Genomic DNA, 8,590 nt, shown 5'->3' with positions numbered 1-8,590 from the left:
CATTTAAACTTTGGAGATGACGATCCAAACCGGAATGCATTAAATAGTTTATAGCTTAGCTAAACTCATATATGCATCTTCCCATAGTTTATAGCTTTATAACATTTTGAGTTTGAAAAATGCAATTGGTCAAATCCAAAACAAAGGAGAATGCAGTGGCACGTTTGGTGCCACCCAAAAGGAATCACCTTTCAACGCCGAGACATGTTCATACATTGCCTGCCTGGTAAGCTGTTTGCTCACTTTGCAGGGACAACAATATATGTTTAATTAAAATAATCTCTTTTTTTTTTTTTTTTTTTTTTTTCCTTCTCTTCTTCTACACCTATGTTTAATTATGTTCATTGTATCTCTTCAGTTTATTCAATCCAGCAGATAAAAATAAAGAGCGGGAGTAATGACATAACCATTGATATCTAGAGCGATACGAGGATAGAGAAAAATAAGAGTTGAATTTTGACCATTGATATAAGGGTAAATGTACTATCATGAGTAGAGCGAGCTTCGGTGAAAAATGATATGTACATACCATGTTTCTTCTTCTGCATACACTTGCTTGAAATGGTACATATATATTTTTTGCTTTAAATATAATTACTAAGAACATAATCTTCTCAAGGTTTTGATCTAAATAGTCACTTCTGGGTTCATCATTTTCGGCGCAATGGGTGCTTTTGCATGACCAAAAAGGGTCTAAGTTTCAAACCTTATGAAACTGAACCAAGAATTAAACACCATTTATAAAACTTCACCAATAAGTAGACACTATTCGTGAAACTAAATCAATAAGTAGACACTATATATGAAATTGGACCAATAAGTAGACACTATTTATGAAACGAAAAACAAGAATTAGGCATTATTTCTAAAACTAAACCAATAGGTGAAATTGGAGTAAGAACTAGACAATATTTATGAAACATGACCAAGAATTAGGCACTATTTATGAAAATGGACCAATAACTAGACACTATTTATGAAATAGGTGTGATAGCCCGTCCCGAATTATTTTTTTATCGACAATGTGAAATGTCTATTTTTCCCTTGGACGTTGAGATGTGTTGTGTGTGACATGCTTTTAGAGGTGGATCAGTATGCTAAGTCCTAATTGTTTGGACCCAATTAGAACTAAATTTTTCCTAGTTTGTGGTTGGTTGTTTTGTTGCCAACTAGGACCACACACACTTACACACACCCATACCCTTACTTGTTGATCTTTCTCTCTCTTCCCTTTCTCGATTTTCATCCATTATCTGTACGATTGTACGGTCAACTCGTGAACCAATCAATTCAGGCACAGATCGAGGTTTTGGAAGCCATCTTTGTGTTCCTTGTGAGCTTAGGAACATATCCATACCATCTTTAGGGGTGGTGAAATTGACACATATACCGCACAACCAAAAACACGCAGATGCGATATGTCGTGTTTGTATTTGGTAACTAAAGGGCACTAAATGGTTATGTTGCAACAGGCCTCAGGCATACCAACTTTTTTGCATGCAATATTGCATAGCCCCAAGTAGTGATTAGGAGCTTGGTACGTATGACTAACAATTGAGCAATCATTTTTAAGCGCTTGATGAAAGATTCTACCATGCCGTTTTGGGTGTGAACATGGGGTACGGGATGTTGAACTTCAACTCTAATTGACATGCAATAGTCATCAAAAGTTTTAGATATGAATTCTCCAGCATTATCCAATTGAATAGATTTGATCGGATAATCATGGTGGTAAGCCCTGAGCTTGATAACCTGAGCCAACAGTTTGGAGAATGCAGTGTTCCTTGTGGAGAACAAGCACACGTGTGGAAGCGTTAACAAAAACCATAAGGTTTGTAGGGGGTGAATCGGTCCACAAATGTCCCCTTGAATCCGTTGTAGAAAAATGGGAGGATCCGAATGAATCTTGTCATAAGAAGGCTTAGTAATAAGCTTTCCTATATAACATGTTTGACATGCGATTCCTTGGATCAAACCTAAGCTTCGGGTTAGTGGATGCCCGTGTGATGATTTGAGGATTCGACGAATTGTTATTCGTTGAGGATGTCCCAAACGATCATGCCAAAGTGTAATTTCGTGCATAGTCCTAGTAGTAAGGCCGACCACATAGTGGCATTCTATGAGATGTATGGTTGTAGTATATAAACTACTTGGGATACACTCCATCTTCTCTAGAATACGCTTTTGGCCATATTCGTAGGAAGTTATGCACAGAAATTCAACTCCGTTTTCCACGTAGGTTTTAGCGTGGTAATTGTTATCTCTAATGCCCTTGAAACTTAATAACGTTCTTCCGGAATGTGGAGAATAGAGTGCCTCAGCAATGGTCAAGATTGTACCATTGGACAACATTATTCATGCCTTACCGTATCCTTCTATCAGGTTGATAGGCCTGAGAGGGTTGTCAAAGGTGCATTCTTAGGTATGAAGTTAATGAAATAGAAGCATTCATGCAAAACGGTATGCGTGGTTGCACTATTTGCCAAACAACTAACTTCCTCACTAGTCATACCTAGAATGAAAAATTAATTTGAATCGGTCACAGGCATAAAAGTTCTAAAAACAAATAGCCATTCAAAATAATTTCATTTATTCAAGGATGGTAATTAATTGAAACTTAATATCCAAAAACAAATCACCAACAAATAATCCAAACATAAAGAAAAATTGTTCAAAAATTAACCAAAAATAAGGGGGGTTCGGCCATTAGGTGGAATTTGGCCCTATGGTGCAATTTTAACTAACTAAAATTGTCTAAGATTCTAATCTTCCATAGGGGTGGTATCCTCTTAAAAGTCAGAAACCTCCATCTTTGTAGTCTCCGGTTCATCCACTCGCACAATGTTTGATTCAAACTTCTTACGACGAGAATGATATTTAGTTACAACCTTCTGGGGAGCTCGGCAAACACGAGACCAATGGTCCTTTGAACCACAACGATAACACATGTCCGCATCCATGGTTTCAAGTGCTTTGCCCTTATTCTTGATGTTTGGGGCCTTGGGAGCGAGGTTAGAGAGCTTCTAAGCTTCGTTTCCTCCCTTAGATGGGCCTTGACTCTGTTGACCTTGGCGGGGTGGCTTCTGGCAGCCCTTACCACGCCTCTTTTGGCATTTTGGGTATTGATTTGTGCTATAATGTGCTTCAGACACAACAGTCGCCCAGTAGGTCAAGCTTGATGATTCTTCATCAACAGTTGGTTCTGCTTTTCAGCAAGAAGTAAAACAGAGATCAAATTTGAGAACTTAGTGAACTTCTGAGCTTTATATTGTTGTTGCATGACAATATTAGAAGCAGAAAAGGTCAAATAGGTCTTCTCTAGGAGATCCTCTTCAGTCAAAGTTTCATTACAAAACTTGAGAAGTGATCGGATTCGACAAACTTCAGAATTATATTCATTTATAGACTTAAAGTCTTGGAAGCTCAAATGCTACCAGTCATGTCTTGCTTCAAGCAAGAATATGTCATTTTGGTGATCAAAACGATTAGCCAAAGCTACCCATAGTGCACGTGGATCTTCCTCAGAAAGGTATTCAGTTTGCAAGGCATCATGGATATGTCTTCAGATGAAGATAATAGCAGTGGTTTTTTCAGGTTCGCCAATAGGGTTGTCCATCTCTTCTTCAATGGTGGGATGCATGTTCTTTGCAGTGAGGTAGATCTTTACATCTTGGACCCACTTGAGGTAGTTCCTTCTAGAGGCCTCCAAAACAGTGAAGTTAAGTTTGTTCAAATTCGACATGTTCCTGTCATAAAATAGATGGACAAGATATGGTTAGTGTAATGGAGAAAAATCAATCCATTCACATAGGAGTAGAACATACAGGTTCTAATAGACATGTATTGGTTTAATTTTGCATGAAAAAACTTCGGGTTTTCATGGGTGATGTTTTTAAATGATTCAAACAAGGCATGTTCGTAAGAAACTTCAGGTTTCGAAATAATTATGAACTTCAGGTTCATATGTTCCTGCAGGAAAACACAAATATATACACATAAATATGCAACAAAAATATATGCAAATAGAACTTCAGGTCTACAATTATAATTGAATTAATTAATTGGACTTCGGGCCAAATTTAAAGTTTGAGTGAAAAATATAAAACCCATTAGGCCTAAAATAATTAGGCGAATAAACTTAGGGCCCAAAAGAAGGTCTAAGCCCACGGGTGGCTTAATAAAATGGATGTCGTGCATCCCAAGCCCAATAATGGATTGGGTTTGGTCTCGGGTCAAGCAAGCATGCAGGCCCTTGCATCACAAGGTAATTGGGCTGGATGCATAAGCCCAAAAAAATAAAAGGAAGGCTTGTAAAGAGTACGGCTCGCTTGTGATACGGCGCATAGGAGAAGGTAAGAGCTCAGTGGGCTTGACTGCATCTGTGGGCCAGATCATCACCAAAGCCCAACAGATTGGTGATGTGGATTGAAAAACTAGTGGCACAAGCAAGGCCCAACATCGTGGGTGTTGTGTGAATGGACCGAGAGGAAATCAAGGCCCATTAGGGCTTGGGTGTGATTTCCAAGCTACCCTAACGACGTTGGGTGTGGGGATATGCTGGATTCAATCGACGACGTCGTTTCAGGTGACGTTTCCATGGTCAGTGCAAGCTATGGTTCGTTAAAGAACCAATTATTTGTCGGCGGATCTCAACGTCGGGGGAGGGGGCGCCGAAGGAATTCAACGAAATTCGAATGAAAAACCCATGAAATTCTTCTGGAATTTCGAGGAATCGTTGGTGAAAACGATGTGTTTTGTCCAATTTACAAGACTGTCGGTTATGTTTCGTTGGAAAAATCGACGGGGAGGACTCGAGCTTCAGGCCGTGGGTCGGGACAAGGTGCTTCAAACACACTGTTTTTGGTTCAGGCTTGTGACCTGGGTTTAGTGGTGGCGGCTTGCACAGTGCAAGGTCAGGGATTCGAAAAACCCCTTTGTTTCTTGATTTCAATTTTTTTTTTCAATTCAATTCAATTCAATTTGATGCATATGCAATTAAAATTTTTTAATGCATGTACATATATTTAATGCAATTCATGCTATTGGGGTTGCAAAAATATCGAGATAAAAACTGTTGTTTTGAAAGAACTTGATTGCGTGATGATATGGATGAATTGGTTTGATGCAGAAAATCTCCTTGTCAAATTCCTAAGTGCAGTGGTAGGAGCGTGTTGATAACGTGTTGTAACCTATTTTATCTGACAAGGTTAAGGGGGGCCAGCGGCAAGGGTAGAGAGATTGAGAGAGATTTGTTTATAGAATTGTAGGGGAATGTGTGTGTTATCCTTACTACATAGTGCCTTTATTTATAGTAGTAAAAAGGAGAGAAGAAATTCCTTCATCCCCAAGGAATACAAGTTGTAATAGGAAATGATAACTAGAATCAAATCTAATCTAGGATTTACAATCACATATAAACTAGGAAAGTTTACAACATCTTTTTATTAGATCTTGCAAGTTGCGAAGCTTTATGCATTTCTAGAGCGCAATAAATTGCAAAACTATAATGGATTATCACAAGGATAGCAATACAGAGTTGGGAAGTTGGCCAAAAACTCTTAGGAACTTCTTTCATGAAAATTGAAAAGATTTTATTGTCACTGTAGCATTTCAATTCTACCATGCCATGTTATGGCTAAGTTTATATGTACGCGGTATGACCTTACTAAATCGTGACATCACATAGTTGTAAACCGGTAAGTACTTCTCCAAGGGAAGAGCCTTACTGCTTTAGCAGGAGTGGAGTATTTACCCATACCCCACTTCAATACAATGAAATTACATATAGCTTGGGAAATAGATGAGGGGTGATCAAGTAGGACATTAATCAAAGCAGTGAAGTAGTGAATATATATCACATAAAAGCAGCAAAAAAAAAAAAAAAAAAAAAAAAAACCATGTTTTTATTTGGTATGTTCATGACCATACGAAATCAAATTACAAGCAGCCACACCAAACATTTGTATATTTCTTCCCAGAAATCACTATTTCAAATTTTCAAGATGTTGCTAATTTTTCGTAGAACCGTCTCAAAAGTCATTAGTTTTACTGGTGTTGATTTTTTTTAGTACATCGATATTTTTACACTAAAGCGAAGGGAAGTTTGACTAAGCCATACAATGGGCAGCCTAATTTGGTATCAAATTCCCCATCCACGAGATTTGAACCTAAGACCTCTTACTTCCAAATTGTAGAATTTTTCAGGTCGACGGGCCGATGGCCCACTCCAACAACACTGATACTGTCCCTATTTTACCACATGCCCAATCCTCAGGTGTGAGGTTTAATCACAAAAGGCTTCGGTATTAGTTAGAGTGAGGTAATTCTATTTAAAGTACTCTTTCTCCTTCCCTCTGTCCGATGTGGGACAATTGGTTTCAACACTCCCTTGCACGTGAGTCCCTATTTTATGGTTTACACGTGGAGATCTACACATTAGCAACCACATGGAGCCCTGTCAGGGCTTACCCATCACACAGGGCTAAATGAGGACCCACCTAATCACGTGGCATCTTTGGCCTACGTGGAACCATGTCAGGACAGATCCATCGCGCGGGGCCAAACAGGGACCCACCCAATCACGTGGAAGTACGAGCCCATCCCTTGGTTCTGATACCATATAGAATTTTTTAAGTTGACGGGCCGAGGGCCCACTCCAATAACATCGATACTGTCCTTACTTTACCAACTGCCCAATTCTCAGGTGTGGGGTTTTATCACAAAAGGCCTTGGTATTAGTTAGAGTGGGGTAATTCTATTTAAAATACTTTTTCTCCTTCCTTCTGTCCAATGTGGGACAATTGGTTTCAACAGAAATAAAGAGGAATATCACTAGGCCGTAGTACTAAGCGGCACTTTTACTGGTGTTGTTGAATGGCTGAAATAACTTCGTTAATGTCCTGAAATTTTTTCCTCTCCTTGAGAAGGAGCTTTGCTAACTCAAGAGCTTGACGCTCACAACCCGCCCGCTTGCTGGCATCAGTTATTTGACACAAAATCTTCAACATGTGCAACTCCAACGATTTGCCTGTCAAAAACAAAAATAAAAGCATTATTATCGAAATTAATTCAACAGTTTCTTGAAGCGCTGTGTGTGTGTGTGTGTGTGTGTGTGTGTGTTTGTGGTGTTTGTTCTAGTAGGCCATCCGTACCGTGAAATATTTATTTTAAGCATGAAGAAATCGACCATGCCAATCCATAAAACTCCCCCACAAGCAGCAGGTCTAGGATTCTCTTTAGCTAAACCATCCGTATTAAGCTTAATCCAAGGATACGAGGTCATAGGTCAAAGCACGGGACAAATAATGGGAGCCTTATGAAGGATAAATTTGATAGCCAAAGACGAAATGATACGAGTATCCAAACCTTGAGAGTATCAAGTAAACTTCCGAACATGCATGATCCCAGATTGAATAGACATGCATAAACGATGTAAAGAAATTGATCGATCTTCAAAAAATAAACTTATTATGTGCTTTTCAAATAATTGCAACTATAAAGGCCCGTAAAAATCCAAAGATTGAATAATTGACGGAAAAAGGCTTATGCACGAAATTGTCCCAAAACATTGCCAAAGAATCAGAAAGGGGAAGGAGATTACCAACAAATTGACCAACCAACCATGTCCATAGTTCCTTGATAACAGACAACGAAAGAAAAGATGAGCAACAAATTCCTCAAAACAATGACACAAACGACAAATAGATGATAAACAAATACCCCTTTGTTGAACTGCAGCCTTAGTGGGAAGCTTATCATAAAAAAAAGTCTCCAATTCAAAATAGAAAGAAATATATTGTTGTACTAAAAAAATTAAAAAGATGTTGAGAGACAAAATATCGCCATATATAAATAAATAAAGCTAACAAATTACATAAATAAAAATAAACTAAAACTGAAACGGGCAAAAAAAATTTCTTTTATAAAAACAACTCATAATTCTTTACAAGACTAAAATAAATAAATAAATAAAGCTTCTAGTATCAAATCTAATTCGTTCTCATCCTGTCTACCCTTTCGATTGTTTAGTTTGTAGGCTTGCATAACAATAGAGGGGCGAGTTTCAACAGCTCAGTAGGGAAAAATAACCTTACCACAGTAAATTGTCCAAACTATAATGTCATGGAATCATATAATCAAGAATTAAATAATTATTAATAATAATGCAGAGTGCAATGCATAATCTTCATTTATACCTGTTAATTCGTATAACAAACACCCATAAGTCATACGTCTTGTTCTGTACTTATAACACTTGGTCCCAAGTACACCAACTATCTTCCATAACTCAATCATCTCAATTTCTCATTTTGTTTGACGTCTTGCATAAACTTTTCATCACCTGTCCTGAATTACCTTAAAAGAAACTGTGCATTGGAGCACCTACTAAGAGTTTGGCTCAACTATACAAAAAATATTATACTGAGAGTAAAGCTTGACTTGTTTATCTCCGCATAGTGCAGTTCAATCGAGAGGCTTAATTAGGAGCTACGGTCGTTTACTAATTAATCTAGGCAGTTAGGCAAGCCTAATTCTGTTTCATTGTTTTCATTGCGTGATTCAAATATAAAAAGGGACAGACGTCCTATAC

Source organism: Pyrus communis, chromosome 3 (assembly GCF_963583255.1).
Source record: "Pyrus communis chromosome 3, drPyrComm1.1, whole genome shotgun sequence".
NCBI classification, from domain to species: domain Eukaryota; kingdom Viridiplantae; phylum Streptophyta; class Magnoliopsida; order Rosales; family Rosaceae; genus Pyrus; species Pyrus communis.
The sequence above is the reverse complement of the archived record's forward strand: the minus strand, read 5'-3'. Positions refer to the sequence as shown.